Source organism: Macrotis lagotis, chromosome 8 (genome assembly GCF_037893015.1).
Source record: "Macrotis lagotis isolate mMagLag1 chromosome 8, bilby.v1.9.chrom.fasta, whole genome shotgun sequence".
NCBI lineage: Eukaryota > Metazoa > Chordata > Mammalia > Peramelemorphia > Peramelidae > Macrotis > Macrotis lagotis.
In genome coordinates, this window is record NC_133665.1 from 80,129,802 (window position 1) to 80,148,293 (window position 18,492).

The 18,492-nt window shown below is 38.1% G+C and overlaps 1 pseudogene; it reads right to left on the reverse strand.

Annotated features, from left to right (window-relative positions):
- Window positions 1-17,370: 17,370 nt before the first annotated feature.
- On the reverse strand, window positions 17,371-18,230 carry LOC141494865 (spermidine synthase pseudogene; annotated as a pseudogene).
- Between the last annotated feature and the right edge of the window lie 262 nt (window positions 18,231-18,492).

The window sequence follows — 18,492 nt, forward strand, 5'->3', positions numbered from 1 at the left end:
TAGGACCTGTTAGACTTTGGACCTTAGGACCTGTTAGATTTTGGACAAGTCACTTTACTCCATGCCTCAGTTTCCTCATCTATAAAATGGGTGATTGGAATAAATGACCTCCTAGGCCCATTGGAGCTCTAAACCTATGATCCTATGATCCCCTGGGAGGTCAGTGGAGGTCTATCTATTATACCTGCATCAAAAAAATGCTTTGGAATGGAAATATTGTATAGATAATCTAAATATTTATAAAGACTGGCCTGGGTACACTGAGTTCAGTGAGATTGTTAATGCTGGAATTACATTTGTGTGCTTGGAGAAATATAGCCCTAATTGTTCTGCACAGTATAACATAAAACTTCTGCCAATAGTCACATGCAGTGCACTGTGAAAGTCATTTTTTGGCAGTCAGTTTTTACCAGAGATTATTTTTAAATTAAATTTCATAACTCTCTAGCTGTTTTCTGCCTCTCCTCATATTGTTGCAGGACTCTTTCCTTTTAAAAATCATTACTAGTTTCTAGTGCTAGTGATCAGTCAACTATCATTCAGACTATATCTTTTCCATTTTAGAGAAATACCCCAGTAAATTACAGAACTAAGGTTTCACAAGATCCTCTCTTGCTCGTAAACCTTCATTGGCTCTGTGTTATAAACTGGAAAGCTAACTGATTAAAGTTCTCTATAATCACACTATCACCCCAGTCTTACTTAGGCAACCAGAGGTGTGGTAGATAGAGCAATGTATTTGGAGTCAGAAAGATCTGAATTCAAATCTAGCTATACGAGCCTAGGCAAATTTCTTAACCTTCATCTGTCTCAATGTCCTCATCTATAGAATGGGAATAATAACATTACCTACTTCCCAAGATTATTGTGAAGATCAAAAGAATCAGTGTTTCCAAAACATTTTGTAAACCATAAAGTACTATAAATGCTATTATTATTATTATTATTATTATTATTATAGCACTCTAAATGTTAATTTATTGTTGCTGTTATCATTGATGATGCTTCAAATTGCTCCTTCGAAATGTATGCCACCTGTTTCAGTCAAATAGAAATGTTTGAGGCCATTGTCTCTCATATGAGAATCTCTTAAATGAAGTTGCTTAGTCCTTCATTTGACTATCACAATATAACATTTTAGTGTTATAGAAATCTGTCATTTCCATTCTGGATATATTCCTAGCACCTAGAACAGAGATCCACCCATTGCAGGTACCTACTCAATATTTCTGACTTGAACTGAATGACACATGTCTTCTGACCATAAGTATATTAATGTTTGGAAGGTGCATATATCTTAATAGTTACCATAAGTCTGATTGGTAATCTGAAGAATTAGACCCTAGGGGCCTGAAAGAGTAAATGTGATTAATAATAGGATCTTAAAACATACCCAGGGCATGGTTTAAGCTCTGAAAAAATCCAGGACATTGAATTCCAGAACAATTTGGTTTATCTCATGGAGTAGTTTCTACATTCTTCAGGACCAAAGTGTGATAAAACATTAGAGGCCAAAAAGGGGCTTATGGGATCTTAGACCTATGAAGGCAAAAAGGACACTGGCCTTTGATGTGAAATGTGAATATTATATCTGTCAACTTATTACTGTATTATCCTTATTTTGAAAAGAATTTCAAGGCTTCTGTATAAGTGTACATTTTGCAAAATGCATGTAAATCAGGACAAGCAAAGAGGGAAGCACTAACATATTGCATTATGATAAAGTCACTAGGGAAAACTAGAAAAAAATGAGTAGATTTAGGGTCTCCCTCAGAGGACAGAAAAAGATTGCCTTGGAGGAGCATTGGAGCTAGCCTATGTCTCTTTACTATCCAATCACTGCCAACATTCCATAGAATGAGGGTTCCACCTTACAGGGAAGAAAAAAAATTAATAGAAAATTTTCTTTAGCAAGAAATGTGCTTTGCCCCAAAACTCACCTATTCCTGAATTCCAGGTCTAGTCAGTTGACTTGAAACCAGAAAAACAGAGGAAAGGTAAGATACACTACAGGACAGTATTATTCATAGATCTTTTCACCAGACAGTCCTTTAAAGGTGTCATGAAAACCTGCAGTTAACAATATTTAATTACTATCTACCAGGGGTTCAATGGATCATTAACAGACAATTATTCAAATGTTCTCCTCACCAGTAAAGTAGTCACCAGTAAAGTAGTAAAAGCCAAAAATGATAGGAAGCAAGAAGATAATGAGTGGGCCTCATGGAAATAAAAAAAAAAGGTTGAGGGGGGAAGCTGGTGAACAAGGGAGGAAGCAACAAGGCAGAGTAGTGCTACCTTTCTTTCCCAGCACACAACTTAAGACGTCAACAGAAGGCTAGCCATTATTCCTCCCCATCCAATTTGTATTCACTGTCTGACTTTCCATAGGCAGTGCCCAGAGAGTAAGGAGGTTATTAAGGAAAATAAGCAGGCAAAAGCCAAGGCTCCTTGCCAGTCTGGAAAGAGGTCCAGGGAACTGGGAGGCCATTTTCACCAAATGGCTCTATGGAAAAACTGCTGATTCCTGCAGTTCTATATTCTTCTGAAGAAAGGGTCAATGGATTATGAAACATAGTCAGAGAGAACCCTGCCATGAAGGTAGAGGATGTTTACTAGAAGAAAATCACCTAGAATCTTTTTTTAAAAACAATACCCAGCCCAGAGATATTAGAATAAACAAGCATTCTTCTTCCTCCTCCCCATTTTTCCACCCAACATTTTCCCAAAATTTCATTCCCTTTGCCTCATATAGAAGAGCCCTGCCTTTTAACAAATATATATATATATAAACACATATGCATTTAGAAATATGTATATATAGATATATATTAAACTTCAGAAGTTTTTGTTGTGCTCAGCTTTGATCATAGTTCTGAGATCATTTAAAGTTAAAAGAAAATCTTTGTATTATTGTCGTTGTTCTTTCAAAATGTCTTCCCCTTGTTAAACGGTTTATTTCATTTAGCATCAGAAATGCAAGTCTTCCCAAGTTTCTTCCAAAGCTATCACAATCTTAATGTTTCCATCTTCCATCCATGTTTCCAACAGTGTTTCCATCTTCCATGATATGAAAAAGTAATGCCTCTTTTTGATAAGGTGGGCTTGCCTCATATTTAGGTTTTCAAAAACATCATATAGTTATGAAGACTTTCTTGCTCTCCAGGATAACTTGTCTTTTGTTGTTCTTGTGTCAGAGAAAAACCTGGTATGAACAATGTTTTTGTTACTCTAGGTCAATCAAAAATCAACACACATTGATTAGGTGTTACTATGAGCCAGTCACTGCTCTAGATGCTAGAGATACAAATACAAATCTATAAAAGAGGAGAATAATAATAACAATAACAATAATAATAATAATAATACAGAATTATCACTTTGGGGGAAATTTAATTTGGGGAGCAGATAGTCCAAACATGCCTTATATCTAACTGGTCCCACTTTTCTCACAGAATCTGGGTACTCACTCTTCATGGTAACTGCCTGCTGGATCTTCCATTCTCTCCCCCCCCCTTCATTTGCTTACTTCTAACTCTTTTATGGACCACCCAAGGGTGTGGTCAATCATTACTCAATGAATGGCCAGGTTCCAGCTCTAATTTAATCAAAGAACTGGTTCACACTTTATAAAGGGATCACCAGGCATGATTGCATTTTTACAGTTAATTTAACACATTATTATCAGGCCTTTACTTTCTGTGATTAGATTCTGAACTGGGCAGTTGGTCAGAGACAGATCTCTACAAATGAAACAATCTCTGCACTCAAGAAGAATGGTAATGGTAGGGTTGGTAATGATGATGAATGTGGAAACATCATTAAAGCCTTCTAGTACCTAGCTGAATGAATAAAAATAAAAGAAAATTCATTTATTAAAAAAAGTTACTATGGACCAGGCACTCTGCTGGTCATAATCTTGGTTTCTCAATAATTATGACAGCTTAGTAGCAAACTCTTACAGATCTTCCCAAGATGTAAAGACTTTGAGTATAGCCATTACTATAAATTGTCTATTTATTTATTCAAGGACCGACATAGCTGAAGTTTGGAGTTGAACATCAAAGGTTGGTTATATAACAATGAAACTTCCAGTTGTAGCAATTCATGATTGTTATCTACTAAGGCATTGAAAAGTTTCAATCTACACTAAAAGGGACAGAATGTCCACTTTAGTATTGAGATTAGTAAATAATAACTTCCATTTCTATGGTACTTTAAACTTTACAAAAGATCTAAGGTTGCCTTTCACAGGAATTCTACTTCTGTTGACTTCCATTTCCACTGAAAAACTTGGAGTTATCACTGAACATTAGACATTTCAATAAATTGGCACTGACTTCCTCCACTTGCTAGCTCGTGATGCTGATGTTCAAAAAGAGAGATTTTATTTTAACAAATATATTAAAATGCATATGCAAAATCTTTTTTTTCCAACACCAACATTCTCAGAGCAATGCTATATGCCTATGAGTCACGAAATACTAAAGTCTCTAAAGAAGTGAAATTAAAGACGATGAAGAGGAGGAATATGGTGGGTGTGAGCAGATGCAACTTCCTACCAAGAACCATGGAGTAAAAGAGGAATAAAAGATTGTTCTCAGAGAAATATATGACTAGAAAAACCAAAGCATGATCATAAAGTGGGGTATAACCAGTGGATAGACTTCATGCTTCTTGGTATCCATAAAATGCTGGTAAAATAGTAGAAAAACCCCTAACATTTTGGGTTAATCTCTGTGGCAAATTTACTAACACGAATGACAATTGCAAAGGAAGAACAAGTGTAGATGAGCTTGAACTGCACTGTGGAGAAATACAGCTGCATAAATGAAATTATGGCTTTATCTAAGGAGTGATATTTAGTTTTATGCTAAGATCAGATTCAAAATCCCATTATTGTAACCTTAGAAAAGTTGTATAAAATCACTGGATTTCAAGTTTCTCACTGGTAAAATGAAGGGATTGGAAGGGATGGTCACTTCTCAGCTTCTTTCTTTAACATCAGGATCACAAAAGACATCAGCAATCACCATTCTCCTACCTCAGAGAACCCCTATCTTCTTTTAAAGCTCATCTCAAGGACCACTGTCTAGTATAGAAACTTTAACTGATTACCTAGTTATCAATATGTCAACATATATTCTTTATCAACATATAGGGGCGGCTAGGTGGCGTAGTGGATAGAGCACTGGCCTTGGAGTCAGGAGTACCTGAGTTCAAATCTGGCCTCAGACACTTAATAATTACCTAGCCATGTGGCTTTGGGTAAGCCACTTAACCCCAATGCCTTGCAAAAACTAAAAAAATAAAAAAGAAATATAGTTATCAACATATATACTTTATGTTTACTTATCTGTGAGCATGCTGTATCCCCGCAGTAGAGTGTAGTTCAATAAGGGCAGGGCAAGTATTATTTTTCTTTCCTCTATTTTCTCATTTGTAAAATAGAGATAGTAATAGGATTGTTGTGAGAATCCTAGAAGATAATATATGTACTTAGTAATCTTTAAAGCAGCGTATAAATGCTATTCATCATTATTGCTTTTTTCCCCAATTGTATACCCTGCAACAAGTACAGGACTTTCACATTCTGGGGTAAGAATTGGTGAATTACATTAAAATTACCTTATAAGGCCACAGAACAACTTCTTTTCTATACTGATCTCAGAGGAAGAACACTATGGAATCACGGTTGGTGGAAACAAATGATGAAATGTTTTAATGGTAGAATTTTTACTTTCTCTGACAGTTCATAGGGGAAAATACAGTTTTCAAACTTGGTTTTACAGAGCATTCCATAGCCAAAGTATGTGGTTCTTTTTAGAATTGCTCTTGGCTTCCTGTGTTAGATTTAGACCTGAGATTTATTGCTTTGTTCTTTTTCTATGTAGTGTCAGGTTTTCACAAAAGAATTCATATTATTAAAATATTACATGCTATATTATCAGGGAGAAAATATTACACATGCAAAAAGAGCCTCCAATTTGAAACCAGGATTAGATTTGTTGATTAAATTCCCTTGATGCCAAGCCAAATACAATATCACAAGGTAGAGGTGAGCCAACTGCTCCCTCTGTCCTCTCTCCTACTTTCATCCTTATATCTAGTTCCTTCCCTATCACTATGATGCACCATTTATCCAGGGGCATGCTAGTAAATATTTCATTATCAAGTTAAAAAAATATGTCCACAAGACACAATTTTAAGTTTAATCAGCATCAACAACATATTCTCCACCAATTTCTTCAGTCTAGACTACAATGATTTGTATTATTCACTGATCTCAAAGGTATAAATGCTCAAATTGAAAATTCAACAATCAGTTCTGACAAACCAGTTCAAGCTGCTTCCAGCACACCACAGCATTTATCCTAACACAATGTTTTAAAAACAATTTACTTTGCAAATTAGCAATTTTGATTCCAGGAAAACTTTATTTTGATACCTCATGTCTTCTTGTAGGTTATGCCTGAGGATCACATGGTTTCAGAACTTTAGGAGCCACCTCTCATTTTATAGAAGAGGAAACAGAAGCCTAGATGTTATATAATGCCTTGTATAAAATTACATAACTAGTACGTGTCAGAGGCAAGATTAAAACCAAAGTCTCTTGAATTATAGTTCAGTGGCCTTCCAACTTCTCCATAGGACTCAGTTACTTAGGGGAAGGGCTATAGAGAGTGGACTTTCTCATCTAGTCCAAATGATGGAAGAAACTGGTAGACACTATGAAATCAATTAAACATGTACAATGTATGATTTGGGGTACTTGGGTTTCCTTCCTCCTCCTCTGACACACATGGTATATACTTAGTTGATTTCCTAGACCTATCAGTTTCTTCAATTCCGTGAATGGGTTACATGGTCAGACATTGTAATGGTTTTTAGGGTTTTTCTAAAACTGTTTTTCTTTGTTAAAAGGAATTTCATTTTAAAGAAGGGAAGAACAGGAAAAGAATTACAGAAATTATTGACATGATCTAAAAGAAAATCAATAAAACTTCTTGGGAATTTTTTCGCAGGAATTGTACTGGATGAACTCAAAAGTCACTTTAAATCCTATGACCCTAGCATTTCCTGAATAGAGGTAATGCTTTATTTATTTATAATAGTCATGTATGCAAATGTGCTAAGAATATGACTGATGAAATAGGAATTAACATTTAAATGTATAATAAGCAGCCAGAGAAGGAATAAATGGTGGGCTGCCTTCCTATATCTAAATGAGGAAGGAGAACAGAATCATTCTACTTTCACCCTAAATACCTCATTCTTGACAATTTCATCAGTGGTAGGAGCTATATTTCCTATAGCCCTATCAAGGAAGGTGGAGTACCTTTTCCAAAAATCCAGTTCCATGCAGATTTTGGTTTGTTTTTTTCTTAAAGATGTTTTGAGATTCTTCTTGAGACTTGATTGACTCAGAGGACTAGTTCAGGTTGCTGATGTGACTCCTAGTCACTTGATCTAAAGGAAGTGAAGAGCTCCTATGCTCTCTCTCTCTCTCTCTCTCTCTCTCTCTCTCTCTCTCTCTGTCTCTCTCTCTCTCTCTCCTCTCTCTCTCTCTCTCTCTCTCTCTCTCTGTCTCTCTCTCTCTGTCTCTCTCTCTCTCTCTCTCTCTCTCTCTCTCTCTGTGTCTCTCTCTCTCTCTCTCTCTGTGTGTGTCTCTCTCTCTCTCTCTCTCTCTCTCTCTGAGGATTCTGGTCATTCATACATAACTTGACTAATATTGAGAGGTTATGTTGTCTTATCAAGATAGTGGACTCTCTGAATATCCTTGCTGAATACCTTTCCTCTATTATGACTGAGCAAAGTTCCTTTGATAAATTGAGGCTTGGATTTCTGGGAGATGTTTCTAAGTCAAACCAGTCTACCATACCATACTTTTTTTCCCTCTTCTAATGGCACCAATTATCTTAACACCTTTCCAATTTCTTCATTGACTCCCATGCCCAAATACTGGAGCTGTCAGGTACATTTATATTATACAGTTCAGCCCTTCTAAGGACATATGTGTATATTTGTATGGATATATGTATACATGTATGTGCATATATGGACATATGTTTGTATATGCACACACAGAGGGAGAGAGATACAGAGAATTAGAATTATGCTAAGTGAATAAGTGAAGCAGACTCTAATAAGAGTCTTCTCAGGGGAAAAATAAGGAAGACCCTCTCTTTGCAGTCAGTCTTGTATCTGTCAGGAGAGTTAAGTGGTTTTTGCTATTAATTTGGTCCTGATCTTCCATTTTAAATAACAGGCGACCTCAAATTTGATTATTGAGAATCAGGGCTCTGGCCACTTAGGACAATGCCATATCAGGGAATTTGGTTGCAAAAGAGCTTTTTCATTGACCTGATCTTTGAGTGGCAGAAGTGCATGCATAATCTAATGTCACTCCTTCAACCACTTTCCAGGCGAGATTCCAAGGACATGGAGTCAAAGTTGTCATCATATGATCCACAACTGAATTACACTTTCCTTTGCCACACATAAAAAGGGGCAAAGGTGGAAATGAGGTCGACCTTGGAAATTAAAAGGGACACTGTCATGTTGTATGGGACTTGAATTAGAGCAGTGTCATTACACAATGACACTTTCAATGACCAGTCCAGAGTCAATGAAAATGCCACAGAGTGTTTGAAAAGCTAGGGCTTCTTAAAGATCATTCTAAAGAACTGATGCACTATGTGTATTCTATGCATATATGAATTTCTAGCCATCAATTCTGGCTGGTCTTTTCTCTACACAAAAAATCATCTCTGCACACTTTAGCACATGCCACTAGATGAAGCCACTTATAAATTGTACTTATCCTTGTAGATTCAAAGGGAAGATAAAACTCCAGAGTTATCACTCTTCTCCTTCACAGAATAAGAAAAAACAAAGATGCAAATAGAATGTTGTAACAGAAGAGCACTAGACTGGGAATTAGATCACTTGGGTTTTTATATCAGTTTGGCCACCTCTCAGATGTTCAAACTTGGTCAAATTACTTCTTTGAGTCTCCATTCTATTATTTAATAAGTGGAACTAGTAATCTCTATTCTTTCCTACAGGATACAATGAGATAAATGACATAAAATAACTTTAGATGCTTTAATACACCACCTAAATTCAGTTTAACAATTTAACACCCATGAATTGAGGATGTCCTGTGCACAATGCATTGTGATATAATTTTCAAGGAATACAAAGAAAAGCAAGGTTCCTGCCCTTGAGAAGCCTATAATCAAGAGGAGAGGGGGAAGATGAAATGTACACAAGTAAATATGATAAATATTACCATATAAGTTCATGAAAGTATAATGAGTAAAAAATGAGAGAAATTACTCCTAGCCTGGCACTTGAACTCAGTCTTAAAATGGACAGGATGTCAACAGGAAGAGATGGTGAGCTGGGAAAGGCATCCAAGTTAGAGGAAATAATGTGAGAAAGTCACTTAACCTTTCAGTGGCTTAGGAAATGCTCTATGGAAAGATTACACACATACACAAACATACATATAGACACATGCACTTAATCTATTGCATATACAATTATCTTTATAAGTCTTTTCATTCTTTTTCTGTCTCCAGAATTATATTCTTAAGGTCTTCTCATGCTTCCTAAGCTGATTCTTAATAGAACTTTCACCTTTGAGAGTTGCCTCATCTTTTTCTGACCCCTAACATATCTGCTCTATCAAAATCTCATTTGCATATCACACCATTCTGACTTTCCTCTATCACAAATTCTAAGATATGGCAGCTTCATGCTCCCAATAATCCCAAACTACAAACACTTTTGAAATAAAATGGAGATATTTGTAGTATTATGTGCTATGGAATGCTTATTCCTCACTTCTTTACTCCAAATTATTGAATGAGAAAATTATCATTAGGGCAAATCAAGAAATTGCTAGTCACTTTTCTTTTGGCAGAAAAAACTCAAGCAGAGACTTCTGACCAATATGGCTAAAAGAAGTCAGGCACTATTTTAAGCTCTCCTAGCTTTCCCTGACTTAAGTCAAGCCCCTTAACAGATTTTAGATCAACAGAATCCACAAAAGCACAGAGTGAAACATCCTCCAGTAAGGTCTGTCAAGTGAGGGAGCATGGGTGTACCAAGCGCAGAGAGAAGAGACTCGGTTAACTGGGGGCAGGGTTTGGTGGGAGTACTGGGAAAACTCCAGGGCTGCTTCCCAGGCCACCCATTCAACCAGTATGGCTTGTCTAGTTGTCCTGAACCATGAACCCCTGGTGTTCAGTGAGGAACTCCTGAGTTCCTGTGGGAGGGCCTGGCCATTCCCCAGCAGAAACAGACACAGTCTCAGGTGTTAGCATCTTTTCAGTTGTGAACAACTTCCCCAGCTCTATCTAGTGAAAAACTGTAGCACTTCCAACCCTGATGGCCTCATCCAGATTGAGCCACAGACATAGGGAATGGGCATCTGATATCCCCAATAAAATCCAGAGAAAATTTCTGGCTTTCCTTCCTGGTTGATCCACTGAGTAATCCCCTGGAATTCCTAAATCCAATGAGCAAGACCCCCAGGATTCTGAACATGAAAGGTCTATGAGCAAGCCACTCCTCTATTGCAACACCCTAGCAACTTCCCCAATCAAGAAAAGCCAGTACAAACCAGGGTCTATTAAATGTTACTTTGAAGAAAAGGATACTAGCTCAGAAAGGAAAATAGAAGGGATGCTATATGTGAAGCTTAAGAGGAGAATATAAATTGGTCTCCAACCCAGAATGCCCTCTAAGAAGAGATCAGAAAGGAGTTTAAATATCAAATGGAAAAAATTAGGAAGAGAAATGCAAGAGAAAATTAACATTTTACTACAATATAATTAGAGAAGAAAACAAAATCTTTAAAAATACAAGTGGACAAACTGAAAAAGAAAATAATTTCCTCAAAAACACAATTGGGCAAATGGAAAAAAATAACAACTCCTTTAAAAATAGAATTGACCAAATAGAAAAGGAGATGTAAAAGCTAAATGGAGAAAACACCTCCTTGAAAAATAGATTGGGAAGACTTTCTGCCAAGATTGTGGAGAGAAGACAGGCAGTTCTAAAATTTCCTGATCTTCCCCCATATATGATATGAAACAAACCTCTTAACAGAAATCCAATCAACAAAACCCAGAAAGAAAAGCCAGGAGAAAGAGCATCTACCTCAGGATTTGTCTTTTGCAGTCATGGGTGAGTCGGGGCACAGAGGGCAGACTCTGCTGGGAGCACCGACCAGTGAGAGCCTAGGAGTGAACTGGAGCCCAGGAGCCTAAGGGCCTGAGAACTGGACCAGCTTGATCAGCAGTGGGCTAGAGCCTGGCCTGGTCGACGGCAGGGACTTGAATCAACAAGGGAGCAGAGGCATTGATATTGGCGCTGACCCTCAGGAGTTTGTCAGCAGGGCTAGAGGGATTGTTCTGGTGCCAGAGAGCTGCAGATATCATCCCTGGACTCATCTGGTCAGGAGGAACTCAAGAGTCCACACCTCCATTTCAGCTGAAGCCTCTTCCCAGAACAAACACAATTACAGACCATCTGCCCCAGGCACAGGTGTGTGAGCAGGAGAACCACCTCAGATGACAATAGGGAGAGTGATCACCTCACCTCAGAGTATAGCCCACCATTGATCAAAGACAAAAGTATTTAATAGCTTCAATCACTCCCTCTAGGCCAAGGGAGAGGGCCTCAATCAAGGTCACAGACACTCCAGAGAAAGCAACCAGCACCTCCTACTGGCCAGCTGGAGATATTACACCCAGTGAGCAAATCCTCTAGCACCCCTACTGGCCAGCAGGAGATATTACACTCAGTGAGTAAAGCCTCTAGGGATCCCAACACTAAACCTCTGTGAAATAGCCCCTCCCCAACTCAAGTTCTTAGAAAAATGAAGAAAGCCCAGAAGAAAAAGAGGGTCAATAGAAAACTTCTTGGAAGGAAAAGAGGCTAACTCAGAGAGACCTAGAACCTCTGAGGATAATAAGATCTGGGCTCCAGCAAAGAAAGACCTCCTTGAAGAAATAAGGAAGGAGTTTAAAAATCAATTGGAAAATCTGGGAAAAGAAACCCAAGAGAAGATTAACACCTTAGAACAAGAAAACAAATAATTGGAAAATACAATTGGACAAATGCAAAAAGAAAATTCCCTTAAAAATCTCAAATGGTCAAATGGAAAACTCTTTCATAGATAGAACTGACCAATTGGAAACGATGTTGCAAAAGGTAAATGAAGAAAATTCTTCTTTAAAAAAATGGAGTGTGTGGAAATTAGTGAATTAATGAGACAGCAAGAGCCTGTTAAACAAAACCAAAAATAGAAAAAGTAGAAAAAAATGTAAAATACCTCATCAGCAAAACCTCTGACCTTGACAATAGATGGAGGAGGGAAAACCTGTGAATTATAGGTCTTCCTGAAAACATTGAAGAGAAAAAAAAAAGCTTAGTCTTAATATTACAGGATTTAGTGATGGAAAATTGCCCTGATATCATGGAACCAGAGGGCAAAAGAGCCATTGAAAGAATGCATTGATCCCCTCTAGAAAAAAGATCCTAAAATGAAAATGCCAAGGAATGCTGTGGCCAAATTCCAGAACTATCAGATAAAAGAGAAAACCCTGCAAGGAGCAAGAAGGAAACAATTTAGATACCAAGGAGCCATGGTAAGGTTTATGCAGGACCTGGCTGCATCAACATTAAGGGACTGAAAGGCCTGGAACGAAGAGTAAGGGAGCTTGAAGTGAAGCCAAGAATCCACCATCAGGGAAAGCTGAGCTTTCACTTTCAGAGGGAAAAGATGGACATTTAATGAAATGGAAGAATTACAAAAATTCCTGATGAAAAAACCAGAACTAAATAGAAAATTTGGACATTAACAGGAGGTTCAAGAGACACATGAAAAGGTAAAAAAAAAAGGGGGGGTTAAAGACAAAAAATGCTATAAAATGCTTTTTTTCCCAGCATGGGAAAAAGATTCTCATAACTCCTGAGAACTGTATCTCTAACAGAGAGAATATAGCTAGCCAGAAGTGATGGACACTCATGGCTTATCCATGAGGCTGTTCTCAATGGAATGATACTGGCTATAATACTACTTCGGAGAAAGACTAATAATTCTCAAGAATTGTAACTCTAGGGGCAGCTAGATGGCACAGTGAATAGAGCCCCAGCCCTGGAGTCAGGAGGACCTGAGTTCAAATCCACCCTCAGACACTTAATAATTACCTAGCTGTGTGACCTTGGGCAAGTCACTTAACCCCATTGCCTTGCCAAAAAAGAAAGAATCGTAACTTGATTAGAGAGAATATACTTTGCCAGAAGTGAGGGATACTCAGAATTTTCTATGACTCAGATAGAATGATTGAAAACTACTTCCTCCTTAAAATGGGGGACAGAAAGGAGACAGGAGGAGGGAGGGAATTGAATGGGGTAAATTCCATTACATTAAGAGGTACAAAAGACCTATGGTAATAGAGGGATGAAGGGAGGAGATGAGAAACACCTGAATCTTCCTCTCATCAGAACTGACTTAAAGTTAACTTACACACACACTTGGTTAACTTAAAAAACATCTTATCTTTCAAGTATTAAAAGGGGAAAGGGGGAGGGGGAACAGAGACAGGGAAGAGGAGGAGGAAAAAGGTAAACTAACAGAAGTAAGGGAAGGGAAAAGGGAAAAAAGGGAAAGGGGAAAGAAAAGGGAGGGGGTGGATATAGGAGGGCAAACACACTGAAGGGGGTGGTATCCAGAAACAAAATACCGGGGAATATGGAAAAAGGTAAAAAGGGGGGAAATACAAACAGAGGGAAGATAGCATGGAAGACAATAAAGAGTAGTAAGTATAACTTTGAAAGTGAATGGGATGAACTTTATGATTTTTCTCTCTCATCATGTTCAGTTTGGATCGATGTGTACCATGGAAACCATACAGAGACTGTCAGGTTACCTTCTGTGGGGTGTGGGAGAAGAGAAGTCAGTTTGGGGGGGGGAAATTATAAAATTCAAAATAAATAAAATCTTTAAGTTTAAAAAAAAGAATTTCCAGGGATTCAGTGAAAAAAATGTGTAAAAGATGATGGCTTAGCCCTACCTGATCTAAAATTATATTATAAAGCATCAGTCATCAGAACTGTCTGGTATTGGCTAAGAAATAGAGTGGTGGACCAGTGGAACAGACTAGGAGCAATAGCAGGAAACAATTATAGTAATCTGCTATTTGATAAACCCAAAGAGTCCAGCTACTGGGATAAAACCTCTCTCTTCAATGAAAACTGCTGGGACAATTGGAAGTTACAATTGAAGAAACTTAGGTTGAACCAACACCTCACACCCTATAGCAAGATAAGATCAAAATGGATACAGGATTTAGACATAAAAAACAATATTATAAGCAAACTAGAAGATCAAGGACTAGTTTATCTGTCAGATCTAGGGAAATGGAAGCAGTTTATGACTAAGGAAGAGATGGAGAACATCACTAAAAAGAAACTAGATGATTTTGATTACATTAAATTAAAAAGCTTTTGCACAGACAAAATCACTGTAACCAAGATCAAAAGAAATGTAGTAAATTAAGAAACTATCTTTATAACTAAAGTTTCTGACAAAGGACCCATTTCTAAAATATACAGAGAACTAAGCCAATTTTTTTTCATTCCCCAACTGACAAATGGTCAAAGTATATCCAAAGGCAATTTACAGATGAGGAGATCAAAGCAATCCATAGCCATATGAAAAATTGCTCTAGATCATTATGTATTAGAGAAATACAAATTAAAGTTTCTCTGAGGTACCACCTCACACATCTCAGACTGGGCAATATGACCAGAAAAGACAATGATCATAGTTGGAAGAGTTGTGGGAATTCTGGGACACTAGTACATTGTTGGTGGAGCTGTGAACTCTTCCAGCCTTTCTGGAGAGCAATTTGGAACTACACCCAAGGGGCAACAAAAATGTGAATACCCTTTGATCCAGCAATACCACTATTGGGTCTATATCCTGAAGAGATGATGAAAAAAGGGTTAAAACATCACTTGTACAAAAATATTCATAGCAGCCCTGTTTGTGGTGGCAAAGAATTGGAAATCAGGTAAATGTCCTTCAATTGTGGAATGGCTTAGCAAACTGTGATATATGTATGTCATGGAACACTATTGTTCTACTGGAAACCAGGAGGGATGGGAATTCAGGGAAGCCTGGAGGGATTTGCATGAACTGATGCTGAGCAAGATGAGCAGAGCCAGAAAAGCATTGTGCACCCTATCAGCAACATGGGGGTAATGATCAACCCTGATAGACTTGCTCATTCCATGAGTGTAACAATCCAGGACAATTTGGGGCTATCTGAGAAGCAGAATACCATCTGTATCCAGAGAAAGAACTGTGGAGTTTGAACAAAGACCAAGGACTATTACCTTTAATTTAGAAAATAATTGATATCTTATTGTATGATCTTGCTATCTCTTTAACTTTATGTTTCTTCCTTAAGGATATGATTTCTCTCTTATCACATTCAATTTGGATCAATGGAAACAATGTAAAGACTGGCAAATTGTCTTCTGTGTGGGGTGGGGGGAGGGAAGTAAGAGTAAGGGGAAAATTGTAAGACTCAAAATAAATAAAATCTTTATAATTCAAAAAAAATTTTAAATAAATTAATTTAAAAAAAAGAAAAATAGATTGGTACTAGTGGAAGCCAATGACTTCATGAGACACCAAGAATCTATTCAGCAAAATGACAGAAATGAAAAAATAAAAGAAAATGTAAAATATCTCATTGATAAAGCAAGTGCCCTTGAAAATAGAACAAGAGAGAGACAATTTATGAATATAAGAATACTTGAAAAACTTGATCAAAAAATATCTAAATGGAGTTCAGATGGATTCTTTATGATAGAGTTAAGATAACCTGCCCTGATATCCTAGAACCAGAGAGCAAAATAGTCATTGATGCCCTCTGGAGTGATCCCCAAATGAAAATATTAAGGAATATTATGACCAAACTCCAGAATTATTCTTTTTTTTTAGATTTTTCAAGGCAGTGGGGTTAAGTGGCTTGCACAAAGCCACATGGCTAGGTAATTATTAAGTATCTGAGGTCGGATTTGAACCCAGGTACTCCTGACTCCAAGGCTGGTGCTCTATTCTAGCTGCCCCAACTGCACCACCTAGCCACCCCAAAACTCCAGAATTATTAGTAGATCAAGGAGAAAATCCTGCAAGAGGTCAGATAGAAGCAATTCAAATACGAAGGAGTTATAGTCAAAATTACACAGGACTTGGCTACATCAACATTAAAGGATTGAAGGACCTCAAATATTATATTCCAGAGAACAAGGGAACTTGAATTACAATCAAGAATCAACTATCCAGAAAAACTGAACCTTTTCTTTAGGGGGGAAAATGGACATTTAATGAAATAAGCCACTTTTAAACTTTCCTGACGAAAAGATCAGAGCTAAATAAAAAATTTGATCTTCAAGGAGGAGATACTTAAAAAGGTAAACATGGAAAAAAAAGACTGCTATCCAATAAATTAAACTGTTACATCCCTATCTCAGAGGAATATTCTCATAACTCTCAAGAAATGTAATTCTGTTAATGGGGATTATACTTGGACTTCAGGTATAGATATTCCTGCTATGTCCATGACTTTGATGGAATGATTTTTTAAAAATTAAGACATTAAGGAAAAGGTGGCAGACTGTAAAGAGACAGGAAGAGGGGGAGGTAGAATGGGGTAAATTATATCACATGAAAAAGTGCAAAGGATCTATTGCAATTGAGGGAAAGAAAGGAAGAGGTGTGAACTGCCTGAATCTTATTCTCATTGGATTTGCTCAAAGAGCAATCAACATATACACTCAATTGAGTTTAGACATTTATCTTACCTCTAAAATATTAGCAGGGGAGATGGTGGGAGGAGGGAAGGAGGTACTGATAGAAGGTGGGAAGGAAGAAGGGTAAAAGAGAAAGGGTAAAGAAAAAGAAGGATGGGGGACAGGAAGGGGGGAACACACTGAGGGAGGCAGTTTCAGAAGCAAAACAATGGGGAGGAGGGAAGGTGAAAGAAGTTAAAATACAAGTGGAGGGAAGAGAGCATGGAGGGTAATAAAGAATTAGTAATTATTATTGTGAATGTGAATGGGATGAACTCTCCAATAAAATGGAAGTGGATAGCAGAGTGGATTGAAAACCAAAATTCTATAATATGCTGTTTACAAGAAACATATTTGAAGCAAAGAGATACACACAGAGTAAAGGTAAAAGGCTGGCCAAGTGCCAGTCAAGAAGAGGGGCATACTGGAATGGGTACTTGTGGCTTGTAGTCTCTGGGAGAGGCCGAGGTGGGCATACTAGTCTCCTCACACATCACTCAGGGCCTTGCGGACAAACTTGGGCAGTACAAGGGCACGTGGTGGACATCTGAGTTGAGGTTCATTTTTTCTACTTGTTCCTGGGTGAGTAGCTGTACCAGCTCCCGGAAATTAGTGCTCAGGGTGTTGCTGCAGAACATGAAGCCAATCTGCCCTCTGGGGTAGGTGGGGATAATACAGTAGGCATATTCCATAACAGGGAACAGAGACTTGCAGAAGTGTCATATCTCCTCGATGAGGTCCAGATGCCATTGGCACTCATCCTGACAGCAGAGGATCCTATTATCCTTCAGCACTGTCTATCAGTTGGTAATAAGACACTTTGACCAAACTCTCGGCAGGACCATGGGGTCTGAGGAGTCTATAAGGATGACATCAAAGGCGTCTTAGTTCTGCTGCATGAATTCAAATCCATCTCTAATGTGCAATTTCAACCTCAGACTGGAGTAGCCCACGGCCATGCCCGGCAAGTATTTCTTAGAGACCTGTATCACTTCCTCATCAATCTCACACTGGACCACAGACTCCTCGGAGGGATGCTTCACCGCTTCCCGAAGGATTCCCCTGTCCCCATCACCAATGATTAGTACCTTTTGTGGGCTGGGATGGCTGCAGAGGGATAGAATCATCTCCTGGTATGAGAATTCATCCTTCTCTGTACATTGGATGACTCCATCCAGGACCAGGACATTGCCACAGGTCTTACTGCGGAAGACCAGGATCTCCTGGTAGTGGAAGCACTGTTGGTGGAGCAGCTCATCCACCTGCAGGGACATGGCCTGGCCCCGCCAGAGGCTGCACATCTCCCGCAACCAATCCTCATGGATGGCTGGGGGCTCGGGCTTCATGGCAGGGCCTGGGGACACACAGACCACGGCACCCACAGCACAATGGGGCCAGCCCCTCTCTCAGAATTAGATAAATCTAACCATAAAATAAGCCAGAAGGAAATTAAGAAGTGAGTAAAATATAAGAAAACTTAGATATGATAGACCTCTGGAGAAAATTGAATAGGAAGAATATATATTTTTCCTATGGTACATGGCATCTACACAAAAATTGACTATGTATTAGGGTATAAAAACCTCTTAATCAAATGCAGAAAGACAG